This window comes from Vombatus ursinus, unplaced genomic scaffold (assembly GCF_900497805.2).
Source record: "Vombatus ursinus unplaced genomic scaffold, bare-nosed wombat genome assembly UNPS02014786.1, whole genome shotgun sequence".
NCBI lineage: Eukaryota > Metazoa > Chordata > Mammalia > Diprotodontia > Vombatidae > Vombatus > Vombatus ursinus.
Genome location: NW_020954564.1, coordinates 43,549,330 through 43,564,026, shown reverse-complemented (window position 1 = coordinate 43,564,026; position 14,697 = coordinate 43,549,330). Strand labels below are relative to the sequence as shown.

Here is a 14,697-nt window from a genome sequence, read left to right as displayed (position 1 = left end):
TTTGATTACATTTAATTAAAAAAAGGTTTTGAACAAACAAAACCAATGCAGCCAAGATTAGAAGGAAACAAGAAACTGGGAGAAAATTTTACAGCAACTTTCTCTGATAAAGGCTTTGTTTCTCAAATGTATAGAAAACTGAGTCAAATTTATGAGAATACAAGCCATTTCCCAATTGATAAATGGTCAAAGGATATGAACAGGATAGTAGAACAAAGCTCTCTCTATTGCTGTATCTTTCAAGGAATTTTGCATGATTTTGACATGTGATAGATACCCTATTGGAGACTAGAAGGGCAACATTTTGTTCTATCAAATCAGATACTGCTTCATAGTCAAAAGACAATAAGCACAATAGAATCTTGTCCTTGTCTTTTAGTCAATTGTATGATGGTAAAGATGTGGTCTGCTTTTAGAAAATCACTTGTAAAAATCTGCCTGTTCACTTCTAATACTCTTATGAAAGATTCCCTTGATTCATGTATAGACTATCACATAAAAATGTTTCTACAAAGAGGAAACAGGCATATGGGTCATCAATAACCATCAGTTGTTAATGGTATCTTAGTTATGTTCATTTGTTTGTTTTGGTAATTATAAGGTCTTAATTCTTTTGTACCTTGGCATCTTATCCTCTTCCATGTAATTTAAAAATCCATCTTTTAGCACACTTCACAAGAATGTCCATAGCTGTGATGTTAGAATCTTCCAGAAGGGCTCGTTCCGCTGTCTTTACTGGTGAAAAGAGGGTTTTTTTTTAAAAATAAAACTCTTTTCAGACTATTTTGATCTTTTGTCTTTTTGTTTTCTTTCTTCCAGTTTCATCCTTAAATGGTCTCAGAAACACTTTGCTTAGTTCAGTCTCTCATCATGCTTTCTTTAAATTGTTTTTCTTCACTGCTTCTTACTGTTTTATGAAGTGATACTATTATTAAATCTACTATTCTTCTCAGTAAGATTGTTAAATTTAAAATTTATTTTAAAAAGCATTTTTTCTTCTCCTTCCCCTTTGCATTGAATAAAAAAGAAAAAGAAACCCTTTATAACAAATGTTCACAGTCCCACAAAACAAATTCCTACATTGGCCACATAGGCCTAAAATGTATGCCTCATTCTGCGTTTTAAATCTATCACCTCCCTGGCAGGAGATGGGCAGTGTGCTTCATCTTCAGTCCTCTCGATCCTTGTCAGTGCATTAATCAGAGTTCTAAGGTCTTTCAAAGTTGTTTTCCTTTATAATGTTGTTATTGTGTAAATTGTTCTCTATCTCAGCATGATTTTTCAAATGAATTTATATTCTAAACCTCAGTTGCCTTTAGCTATCTTTTCTTTCCACTTGGCAAGTAAGCCAAGCAGTTGCTGACTAAGGTGGGTTTTAAGCTCTCTTGGGCCACTGTTATGGCAATTATATCAGTTATATTTCTGCATGAAATTGCTGTAATTGGTGGTTGAAGTGTTTCTTTATTCCTTTAGAATTTTTCTTGAGTAGTAGCTACTTAGTAGGTGGAAAACTAGCCTAGGAGTTAGGAAGCCCTGAGTTCAAATCCCATCTCTGACAACAAATCACTTAACCTTTCAGAGCTCCAGGCACCTCTCTCAGATTATAAGTTATAGAATGGTTGCCAATATACTTTGGTAGAATATTTCGTTATGGGGAGCACCTCACACTGATGAAATCATAGGCCTATCTCCTCTTCCCCAGTTACTTGTTCAAATAGATCGGGTTGAAGTTGTTTTAATTACACACTGTATCTTCTCATTTTTATTCTCCTAGTTTTGTATTTTGATTTTTGTTCTAACAATTCGGAGATCTGACTGTACACAAACAGCTAATTCAGGAATGATTCCTACATAATAAATTATTTCCTGTCTATTAAAATAGAATTGTTTCACTTTTTTAGTGATTTTTTTTTTTTTGGTGTTCAAAATAGTCCCTTGCCTTCAGCACTTGTGCTTGGTGCACATAGTAAGCACTTAATAAATAGTTTTCATTCATTCATTTTAAAAGTATTTATATTGTGTAGTCATGAGAAATCTGTATAATAATATGAGTTTTTGGCTTTTCTCCATTTTAATTTCTGAACCATATTTTCCAGCATTTTTCTTTGTCCTTGACTATTCTGACCTTTGCATTGAAGTCTTAAAATATCAAACTATATATTGCTTTAATTAGGAGGATCTTACTGTATTCTTTGTAGAATTTCTGTACCTCTTTATTCTCTGCAACTGATAGTGGTGCATAAGCTACAGTTATCTCCATGGTAGCCTTTTTTGCAAATACTTGTCATGATGATCAAATGTCTCGTGATATCTTATTTCTTGTTGCCTTTGGATACCTGATAAGCCAATTTCTCCGGCTTTTTATTTTGCCTCTTCAAGAGAAATAAAGGCTTTCTTATTAGAATATGAGCTCTTTGAGGGAAGGTACTGGGTTTTTGTTGTTTTGTTTTTGCCTTTCTTTGTATTCCTACCACTTAGTGCTAGCAGTGTAGTAGTAGCTGTGTAACAAATGCTTTTGTTGACTCTTGACTGACTTCAAAGAGAATCTATGAACCATTAATTTGTCAATTTAGCTGCAGTTTCCTTGTGTTATTCGATTTTGCTTATAGCAAGAATGTCAAGATAAATACCATTCAGTTCTTTTTGTACTATATATGTCTGTTCGCTGGTCATTGAATAAGAATTTTGTATTTCAAGTACCAACAACTAAGTTAATATTTATAGGCAGTCTAAAATCTGTGAGATTCTTAGTACCAAGGGTGTGCTGGTAAATGCTAGTAGACGGTAGAAAAAAATGTACAGTAGGCTCATATTTAAGTTTAATCTCAATTGTTAACATTTTCTCCACCACTTTCTAAAGTCTAGTCGATCAAAATAAATCAACCCCTGATTTGTAGGTTTGCCAGTTTCCAAGTTGTAAATGGCCAGTTCATCTTGACTCCAACATACTTCTGCTTAGCACCCTCTGGACGAGTGCCCTCCCTGCATTCCCTCCCCGCTGGGTCCCCCCCACCCCAACCAATTTTAATTGTAGAAGTAAGGGATGCATAAGATTGAGGAGTATTTTGTATTTTTCTTTGTTTCCTGGGTTGCTGTGGCCAAATAATTCATCCTCCGAGTAATCTGCTAGCTGATGATGAACCACCCCAAACTTAAGTAGGCTAGTCCTTGGAATTCAGACATAGTATATTGCCAGGACCACATTTGGAGCCTTTTCAGCTTGGTAGGATGTGCTAGCTACTCCACTGATAAAGCCTTTGGTAACACAAACTCATCTCCCATGCCAGAATGAGGCATTGGAATAGGACTTTGTAAGGGTTAAACTGAAAGCACTATGTTAAATGTAAGTTCTAATTAGAAGACACAGTTTCTTATTCTCAAGGACCTTACAGTCTAATCAAAGGATAAGACACCATTGAAGATAACCGTAATACATATGACAAGTGCAATAAAGAATAAGTAACAAGACCAGGTACCAACCATATTAATCTCTCAAGGAGATGTTAAGGACAAGCTTTCAAGTACTCTCTGCCTCTGCCTGTCTCTGTCTCTGTGTCTGTGTCAGTCTCTGTCTCTCTGTCTCTGTCTCTCTGTCTCTGTCTGTCTCTTTTGATGCTCTTAAAAAAACTATCACTGTCACTTTCTAGTGCCTCCTCCCTTCTCTATTCCCCATTAGAACCTTCACTGTCACAAATTAGTACAATCAAGCAAAATAAATGAAAACGTGGGCCGCATTTGAAATTGACCTTATTCTGTACCTATTGTCCACCATGTCTACCATCTCTTTGCCAGTAGACAGGGAGAATACTAGAATGAATCTCAGGGTATAGATTTTTTTGACCACAGTATTAGAGTTGGGTCTCTCTATAAGCCTACGTAATATTTACTTTGAATCCATGATCTTATTGCAATAGACATTTCCTCCACCAAGGCAGATCATAACCCATTTATACTTCATGCTGTGGGATTCTTCTCTATGTTCTTCTGTAATACTTAGAAGATAGACTTCATGTGTTATAGACCTCCCTCTGGGTCTTTTAATGTTTTATGGATGCTAGTGCAATACATGTGCAACTATTTTTAATTGCTGTATATAGAATAAGACAAAGTGAAAAAATTGAGGTAGGAGGACTACTACTCTGCTATAGTGTTAATTATTTGTAACTTGCCTTTGATGTTTGCATGCTTGTTTACTTTTTGTTGTGAATTTAACAAATAAACATTAAAAAAAAAGAACATCAAAACTGGAAGTACCTTGGAACACAGAATGTTAAAAGACAGAATATAGAATGTTAATGCTGGAAGGGAACTTGTTACTTCAATTTTACAAGTTCAACAAATATTGGAATATAGAATTCAATATACAATTTAACGAATCTTAGAATAGAAACCATTACACCTAGCAAGGTACACGCTTGGATTCAAAGCCTGTTTCTGACACTTCCTAGGTGGGGAAGCTTGAGGGAAATTACTTTCTCTAAGCTTCAGTTTACTAATCTGTAAAACAGGGATAATGCCTGTAGTGCTTACCTCATATATTTATTATGAGGTTCAAGTGAGATCATGTATGGAAGAGTTCTTTTTGAACTTTGAAGTTCTGTGTAAATATCAACTGTTATTATTACTAGAATATTCATTATAGCTCTGACAGTCTATATTTTATATTTAAATAATCTAGGCTCTAACGTTCTTTCTTCTAAGATTTTTCCCATGTCTAACTATCTGTCTTTTAAAGTCTTCTCTATCTCGAACATGCAGTATTCCAGTTCTAAGGTCCCTTCTATCTTCTAACATTCTATGTTCTATACTTGAATATTCTTTGTGCTAAGATTCTTCTAGTTCTAACATTTTTTTGAGTTTATGAATTGAACCCAAAGGATATCCAACAGGGTATATGTAGACATAAAGGGATAGTGAGTAAAAGGCACAGTGTTCTGTTGTAACCCACTCCTGAGGTAATAAATGGAAGGGAAAAAAATACGGTATTTATTTTTGAGAAAAGTATCTTACAAGTCTGGCCTTCATCTTCACAGTGGGAGTCCCTTTAGAAAAATCAGCCCGGCATGCCTCCCAACCAGCACACTCATTTATAACACCATAAAGCTCTGCAGTGATCAAAGGCATTTTAAAGTAATTCCTTACATGTCAACACTTTCGTGACTTGCCTTGAAATTTAAACTGGCAGTTGAAACACTGAGTGTGGCAGGATATCCTGTTCTTGCTCTCCTGGGGTCAGTAAGTAGGCTGATGACTCTCTCTGGTACTTTGGGTAGTGATTTGCCTCCCAAATTCAGGATCTTGGAGTGGATTAGGAACATGTTTAGAACTGTCTGGTTAACCTAGTTCACAGAACTTCAAATTGGAGGAGACCTCTGTTATCTTGACCTATTCCTGCCCGATGTGGAATCTCTTCTATAATTACAGCTGTGAAGAGTGGTTTAAGCTTTTCTGTATTGCTGTAAGAGTGTAAGCAGTCAATCAATCAATACACATTTAATAAGTACCTACTTACTCTATGCCAGGTACTGTCTTAGGCACCAGGGCCACAAAGACAATAAAAAGCAGCAGAGTGTCAAATGATAATAGTACCTCACATTCCCATAGTGTTTTCAGGTTTATAAAGAGTTTTCTTCATAGAAAGCCTATGGGTAATATAAGTAATATTGTATTATGCCTCTTTTAGAGACAAGGAACCAATCTAAGATAGGTAGGATGATTTGTCCATGATCATACCAACTAGTTAAGCATCAGAGCCAGGATTCAACCTCTTGTCTTCTGATTCCAAAGTTCTTTGTACTACACCTTGCTTTTTTTCTTGAATGGATCTATTACAAAGGGTAGATGTAGCTAAAAGGCCCTTCAGAGATCATAAGATTGAGCTAGAAACTACCTTAGAGATAGTATAACCCCCTCATACAGTCATGGAAGAGTTGTGACTTGCCCAAAGACACGTAACTAACAAATAGGTCCCCTGATTCCAAATCCAGTATTTTATCCCATACACCACGAGATTATCTAGTACAACCTCTTGTCTAATAAAAAAAAACAAAACAAAACACAACATTTAACACTTCCAGTAATAGGGAACTCACTGCTTCCCAAGGCTTCCCATTCCATTTTTGGACTATTAGGGATTTTCTTTTTATAGTAAGCTGGCATATTTGTCTCTCTAACTTCTGCCCATATCTACAATAATGCTTATACAGGAGAGCTCCTCTTAACAGCTATAAACCAAGTCACTTGTGGTGACAAAATATTTTTTCATAGCTCTCAGTGCTTCTCCATGGAGAAACCTAGTCAGTCTCTACACCATACTGGGATCTCACTATAAGGTGAGCATGAGTGGAGATAGCCAGGAGTAAACTGTCACCACAAAACACAGATCAAAGTATAGCTTCTATTCCAGTCATCATCTGATACAATTTAAAAGCTTGTATTTTAAATTTAGTGATTTGGTATCATTAGATCAAACATGCATGTTAGCTCTAGGAATCTTTTTTGATGCGTTTCTAGCTATGCCGCTTGGGAGTTTCTATCAATGAGCTTGGCACACATTCTCTGCAACTTTGAGTCTTAGCATTGTGTGGTTAAGTGGCTTGCCCAGAGTTGCGCAGCAGTCTGTGTCAGGGCCAAGACTTGAACCCAGATCTTCCTGGCTTTGAGCCAGCTTTCTATTCACCATGCCACACTGATGCTCTTGATTGATTAGCAACTAATTAACAATCCAGATCTCATGAAAATTAGGCAGTGGGTCTGTGATCATTGATATTTATTATTCTTATTAATATTCTTATGCTTAGTAATAACAATGATGATAACTCAGCAGTTTATAGCAGTTTAAGGTTTACTAAGTGCTTTTATCACAGTTGCTCTGAGAGGGAGATAGTATAAAAATTACTTTTTTTACGGACGAGGAAATAGATGATAAAGCTTAAGTAACCTGCATATAAAGCTGCACAGCTATTAAATGTCAGAACTGGATTTTGGATTCAGTTTTTCTGCTCTTGAGTTCAGTTCCCTTTCCATTACACCACTCTGCTTCTCTTAATTATGGCATTTTTTTCTCTCTGCTTTATTTCTTTGGAAGTGGACAATAGAACACTACGTTCTTTCACTCTCCTCCTCAAGCTGGTGTTGATTATTCCTTTAGGGTTAGGAGGGAATGAAAGATAATTTAGTCTAATCTCATTTTACAGATGAGGAAATTGAGTTTCAGATAGCTTTAGTGAACCCTCCACACTCACATAGCTAATAGGTGTTAGAGTTGGTCCTTGGTACCAGGTATCCTAAGTCCAAGGCTCTATTGCTACTAACCCACAGTGAAAGTTCACTTAAAACACCTGTAGAGAACAGGTATCAATCCTCTCATTTGATAGATTAAGAAACTGAGGTTCAGAGAAGGGAATTGATTTGCCCAAGGTCACACAGTCAATTTAGTAGCAGAACTGACACTAGACCAAGTCTTCAGACTCCAAGTCCAGTATTAATTTTTTTCATGGGAATTTGTATTTCCTGAAGATGTTCTTTCAGCTAGTGATATAGACCCTTAAGGAAGAGGAAAAGTGAGGGTAGAAGACTTGGGGAAGGCAGGAAGAGACACTGCAAAATGATCTCTAAATATTTATTTATTGTGTCAAGAACCATAAGAGCTATAGAAACAGAAACTTGGAATAGGTGGGGCTAATGACCTGTATGTCTGAAATATTTCAGTTGCATATATAGTTGTGTAAATTTAGAGAATAGATGAAAATTGATTGGCAATTTAGTCTAAGAAAATTCTTAAGGGGCAGCTAGATGGCGTAGTGAATAGAGCTCCGGCCTTGGAGTCAGGAGGACCTTAGTTCAAATCCAACCTCAGACACTTGACACTTAACTAGCTGTGTGACCCTGGGCAAGTCACTTAACCCCGATAGCCTTACCAAAAAGCAAAAAGAAAAAAAAGAAAAGAAAATTCTTATATTGAAGAAGTAGTTTTGGCTGGAAAGGTTAGCTTACTCAGTAGTCTACCTAGTAAATAAATGTTCCTAGGTATTTATCCCTCAACTTATTACTGAGAGACTTGATAATAAAATGAATGTTCTTACTACATAATTGGGGTCAGAAGACCTTGGTCCAAATCCTAGATTACCTACTTATTGACCATGAATCATTTTCCATTTCTAGCTCTAACAGCTACAAGGGACCTTTTAAGGGATTTTATATGGGGAAAAAGCACTGGATATGAAGCCAAGAGCCCTGGAGGTTCATATAACCAGTCTGACATCTATATGACCCTGAGTAATCCTCTTTACCTTTTTGATTTTCAGTTTACTCATCTGTAAAAAGGGAAGACCTGGGTTCAAGTCCTAGCCCTAACACAGACTGCTGTGCAACCCTGGGCAAATCATTTAACCACACAATGCTAAGACTCAAAGTTTCAGAGAATGTGTGCCAAGCTCATTGACAGAAACTCCCAAGTGGCATAGCTGGAAACGCATCAAAGAACATTCATAGAGCTAACATACCTCAGGCTTATTGTAAGGATGGTCCTTTGTAAATCTTAAAGTATTGATCTAAATGTGTATTACTATGTTCCAAGGACCTTTCAAACTCTAACATTTTGTGCTTTCAGAACCCTTCCAGTTCTGATAACTCATATTAATATAGCACATAAAAAAACTTGTAAAGCACCTTCCTTCCCACAACCCCTATGAGGATAGATAGGGCAAGTATTTTTGTGTCATATGCATTTTATAGATGAGGAAACTGAAGCTCACGTAAGTGGTGTCTTGCCCAGGGTCAGAAATGAGACTTGGACCAAAGTCTTCTGACTCTAAGATCAATGTTCTTTCCACTCTGTATTTTCTACATTGATCGCCTTATATGTTCTATACTGCCTTCATAGCATTTAAATTTTTCTAGTATCCTTTGTTCTAAAAAATAAATTTGTGACATTCTAAGCTCCCTTTTAATGCCAACTTTGGAAATTTAGGTGGTTAAAAAAACCTTCAACAGTAATTTTTCCTAAATAGCCACTAGGGGTCAGTATATCACATATAAAATTTTAATAGATGAGAAGGGCAAGGTAACAGGAGGCTCATCTACTTTGAATCTCTTTCAGCCATCCATGTATTTATACTGTTACAAGATAACAGGCAATCGGTTTTGTAGCAAATTCAGCAATAGGTTTTGAATAAAATTGAAGATACTATCAACCTTTGACTAAGAGCTCACCTTGCTCAGACTTACATTATCCCTGGTTGCATAAAACTTCATTCAGTCCCCGAAATCCTTTCAGGGTGGGGCAGTATTTTTATTTAACTGTTGTTACAGAATGCTTAAAAACTGGAAGGAAATTTATCATCATTGAGTTAAATGTCCAAGGAGAATGAACACAAATTCTATGGTGGATTCTTTTTAAAATGCAGGTGATATGAATATGTAAAATAAAATTTAATGGCTGTGAGGATGGTGAGAGGACTCACATCCTCAACCATAGCATATGAGGATTAATTGAAGGAAGTGGGAATTATTTAGCTTATAGAAGAGACATGGAAAGGAAATGATCACTATCTTCAATTCATCTAGCCTCTTTCAAGTGCTGTATTATACACTGAGCAAAATACAGACAATGAAAAATGGGTTCTTTTCTCAAGAAGCTGATAATGTAGTAGACAAAAGAGTATTGCCAGCCAGAAAACCTGGGACATAGTTCTGGTTCTGCTTCTAACTTGCTCTGTGACCTTGGTCAAATCGCAACCTCTCAGTCTCCCTCATTTTCCTTGTCTGCAAAATAAGAAGTTTGGAGGAGATAGTCTCTAAGCTTCCTTCCAGTTCTAATATTCTATGGCTTTATTGGTATAACATCAGAGGATAGTGCCTGAACAAAAAAAATGGAAGTTTCAGGGAAATAGATTTGGGTCCAGTATAAAGAAGAGCTTCCAAATAATTAGAACTGTCTAAAGTGGAATGGTTTGCCAGATTAAGGAGTGAGCTCACCAGTGGAAGTGTTCAAGCAAATTTTGAATGACCACTTCTCAAGGATGTTGTTGAGAGAATTTACCTGTTCATTAGGAGGTCTAACTAGACAACTTCGAAGGTTCTTTTTAATGCTGGGATTCTGAAAGTTTGTAGGCAATCAGTTATTAAACTAAGAAGTATGAAGCTCATTGGTTTCTGATCCCAATTCTGTATCATATTTGAAACGAATTTCCCATGTCAATGAGGATAATTGAAACTTTAAAGTGATTTTCATGGCATTTGTATAGGACTTAATGCATATGGCATTTAGTCATAGACTAAGAGTTAGAAGGAACCTTAGAACACATAATTTTATGACACAGAATGTTAGAACCTAGAATATTAGGGTTGAAAGGGAACTTAGAGCATAGGATGTTAGGGTCAGAAGGAAGCCTAGAATATCAGAACTTGCAGATTATCTAGTCCAACACTTTCATTTATTTTTAATATTTTATTGATGCCTTTTGATTTTGCTATCACAGTCATTTCCCAGTACCCAAACTCTTCATTTTACAAATGAGGACACTTGGGTCCAGAGAGAAGAGAGAACTTGCCCAGGTCACACAGACATTTAGAGACTAAAACTTAGATTTTCTAGCTTCTGGTCTAGTGCTTTTTCTACTATGCTATTTCTTTTTAGGGAAAGAGCACAAGAAATATTCAGTTACACAAAATAGTTGAGACTATTGACCATGAAGTCTAATTTATTTGAGGCATATCTACTGCATTCAAAGGAGAAAATATTGTTCTCAGTAATGTATTGAGTCGTTAGCATCTTCAGCCTAAGAAAGCCCTCAGTGGGGAGAATCACCCATCAGTGCAAACTTGGCATTTTTCATTTTCTGATCTATAATTGTCATTTGTGTGGTACACTTGTTGTTGCTGCAAGATGCCAAATGTACTTATGCATTAGATGCATATTAAATAACTACCCAACATCAAGGTCATAGTTCTAAGAAAGGCTGCCCTGTTGTTGCAGAATGAAATTGATTTCTTGTGATGCTACATTCTAGAATCTTGCTGACAAGGAGAAACAATTGATGTGAGGCATTATTAAAGCCTTAAATGTTTCTTCCTTGTTAATGCTCTTTTACAAGCTCCAGGTAACTGATAGTGCCTAAGGAATTGGCAGAAGCTTCACTTAGAAATACAATTGGGAAGGAAGTCAGTAAAATCCAGAGTGTGGAGGTGCTATATGGGGCTCTCACAGTGAACTGAACAACGGCAACAATTCAAGTGCTTGCTAGGTTCTAGGCCCCACAGATACAATGACTAAAACAAAATAGTTTCTGTCCTCAAGGAGCAAATATCTTATTAGAACAATGGATAGATAGATCATTGGAAATGAGACAATTTCAGGAGAAACAGCACTAAAAATTATGTGTATCAGGAAAAAGCTTTGTGTATAAAGTGACACCAAAACTGAGCATTGAAGGAAGGCAGCTGGTACTCTGAGAGGTGAAAGTGAGGAAGGAGGCCAGTCCTGGCATCTGCAATGGCTCGGACATAGGAAGTGGACAAAACAACCAGTGCACCACTTTGTCTGGAATGAAGAATGTCAAAGAGAAGTAATATGAAATATCTGGAAATATCTGGAAAGCCATATTGCACAAGGCTTTAACTGCCAGGCTGAGGACTTGGTGTTTTATCCTGGAGGAAACAGAGAACCACTGAAGATTTTTGAACAGCAAAGTAACATAGTCAGACCTGCAATTTAGGGAAGTTAATTTGGCAGCTGTATCAAGGATGGATTGGAGAGGGGAGAGACTGAGATCAGGGAAACCAAGTAGAAGGCTGCTCTAGTAGTTGCAGGCAAAGGGTGATTTGATGAAAGCCTGAGCTAGGATAGTGATCATAGTATGAGCAGAGAGGAAGGATGTACAAGAGACGGTAGAGGTAGAATCGAGTATCTCTTACTGGTTATTTTTTGGGTCCTCCTGTCTCAGAGTGGAGGTAAATAGTAACTGTTTCTCTTTTGGCCAGCAACTCTTTCCCTCCCAGTTTAATTTTTTTTTTTTAAATTAAAGGGGCCGTCCCTTGACTCACTTCTTAAAGAGGCCAGTTCACTGAATGGGCGTTGCCTCACTCAAAGTGAGAACCTGAAAAGACCTTAGCTTAAAAGGGCCAGGGTCTCCCATTGCATCCTGAGCCATCTCTAATCATCCTGATGAATATCTGGCCGCTGGACCCAGATGGCTCTGCAGGAGAAAGTGAGGCTGGTGACTTTGCACAGCCCTCCCTCACTCAAATCAAAGTCAAGTGCAAGTCATGTCATCATCTTCCTGACATCCTGGTCCTCTTTGAGAACGAAGGACAAACCACAAGCAAGAGGTAGAATCAACAACCCTTTCTGGGAATTTGGATGTGGACGGGAAAAGAGATATAGAACAAATAGCTTGAGTATATGATAGATTTTTAAAAATTATTTTTGAGTTAACAGAAATCTGTTTTATCTTCCACCCACCATCAACCCCACTGGGGAAAAAATAAAGAAAAACAAATTCATTGTAACAAATATGCATAATCAAGCGAAACAAATTCCCTCATTGGCTGTGTTTTTAAAAATGTGTTTCACATTCTATACTTGAATCCATCACAGGTGGTGGATAGCATACTTCATTGTTGGTCTTTTGAAATCATGAATTGGTTTTGCATTGATCAGAGTTTTTACAGCCTTCAAAGTTGTTTATCCTAGATATGTTGTTGTTATTATTATTTTAAGGATGAGAGAGATGCCTCCTGACATGTTTGTAGGCAGCAAGGAAGAAACCAGTAGATAAAGAAAGAATGAAGATAGACTGGGGTGAGGGGTGGGAGGGAGTGGAGATGTCTTTGAGGAGTTGAGGCCCCAGAGGAGATAGGAGCAAGAACACAAATAGAGATTGGTCTTGGCAAGAAGAAGGAATGCTTCATCAGAAAATGGAGCAAAGGAGGAGAAAAGGGGGCAGATGTAAGGAATTTTGACGTATGAAGTAAGGAAGAAAGTGTAGCTCAAAACAGATGGATGGCCTTGATTTTTTTTCCATAAAAGTGAGAGAGGGGGAAGTTCTTTGAGGGAAAGAAAGGAGGAATGAACTAGGTGAGACTTGAAGATGGAATAGAAGATTTGTAATTCCTGTTCTGGGGAGTGTGATAGAAGGTCAATCAGTGAAAAATAAAAGACTTACTATGTAGCTGTGGCGGCCTAGTTGAGATTAGATGTCATAAATTTGTAGTGGATGCATCATGTTTGCCTGACTTACTTCAGCAGTGTTCAGTAGCACATGTAAGTCAAAATAGAAGAGTTGGATGGTGGGGATAACCTAGAGTTTGGGTTTCGTTAGGACTGAATGACAGTGATAAGAGGGCAAGGAATTCAAAGGTGGAGGATAGTTTATCATTAAAGTGATGAATCATTTGTCTTGATAAGTATCTAAGATTCTGAAGGGAAGAAGGTGAGACCAGAGCAAGGGCAATAGACTGGGAGAATAAGGAAGGGGTGGCAAGACTGGAGCAGTCAGGGTAAGGAGGAAGAACAGGCTTAAGAGGAATGAGGTAGAAGGTAATGAGCTGATAGGAAGTTATGATCTTTGAAAACTTAAAGCTAGTTTAGTTCTCACATTGAAAGATGCATCTTTTCTGGCCATAAGGGTCCGGATTACACTCCCATCTCTGCTTATTAGCTTTGTGATACTGATCAAGTAACTTCCCTCTTTGAGCCTCAGCCCCTCCATCTGTTAAATGAAGGTGGTGCTCTTTGCACCATCTACCTCATCAAGGTGTTATGAGGATCAAGTAAGATAACGATTGCAAAATCACTTACAGTTGCTTAATTACTGCAAAAACCTCTTAATTGGTTTCTCCATCTCTGCTTTTTCTCTCTTCCCTAGTCCTACACTATCAGAGTAGTCTTCCTAATATATCAATTTTATATTGTCATTCCCTTCTTAAAAACTCCTATCACTCTCACTGTTGCTCTAAAATCATTATTGCAAGTTTCTTTCCTGTATTGAAGTGAAATCTTCCTCCTTATATTTTCTACCCATTGGTTTTAATTCCTTCCTCTGAAGATACACAGGACAAGTGTAATCACTCCTCTCTACAACAGCTTTTTGGATCTCTGAAGACAGCTGTCATGCCCCTCTGTCTTTTCTTCTCTAGACTAAAGATAATAGCTGCCTTCACTAAGGCATCATTTTGAGGACTTAGGGCAGCTTTTATTAATTTGAAAAGGCTTTAAGGACCAGCCTGGTGATGAACTATATGTCCTACCTTTCTAAGTGTGAGGATGCTCATGACCAGGTTTGCCACAGGGTAATGAATTTTCTGGTCACAGCAAATCATGAAGTCACTTTCTGAAAGTATTAGGATCTGTACTCCTGGAGGAGGTATCTACATTGATGTTATCATAGATACTTGAAGTATTGAAGAATAATTGATATTTATATAGTGCTTTAAAGTTGACAGAAGTGAGTTCCAACTATCATTTCATCTGACTTTCACAACAGATTGATGAGCTAGCTAGTCTAACTATTGCTAATCCCCTATTGTACAGATGAGGAACCTGAGGCTCAGAGAGCTGAAGGGTCTTATCTAAGATCACATAATTAGTAACAGTCAGAGCTGGGACTCAAACTCAAGTCTTTTCAGTGGCCTTTCCATTATACATCACTACTTCCTATGATTAGTTTCTGCAAGAGTCCTCATGTGACATAGTTT

The 14,697-nt window shown here is 37.3% G+C and overlaps 1 protein-coding gene across 1 annotated transcript in view; it reads left to right on the top strand.

Annotated features, from left to right (window-relative positions):
• The window catches only part of LOC114047399 (tubulin polyglutamylase TTLL11-like), a 237,933-nt gene that overhangs the window by 50,610 nt on the left and 172,626 nt on the right, over positions 1-14,697 (top strand). The gene's annotated exons all lie outside the window — the stretch shown is intronic.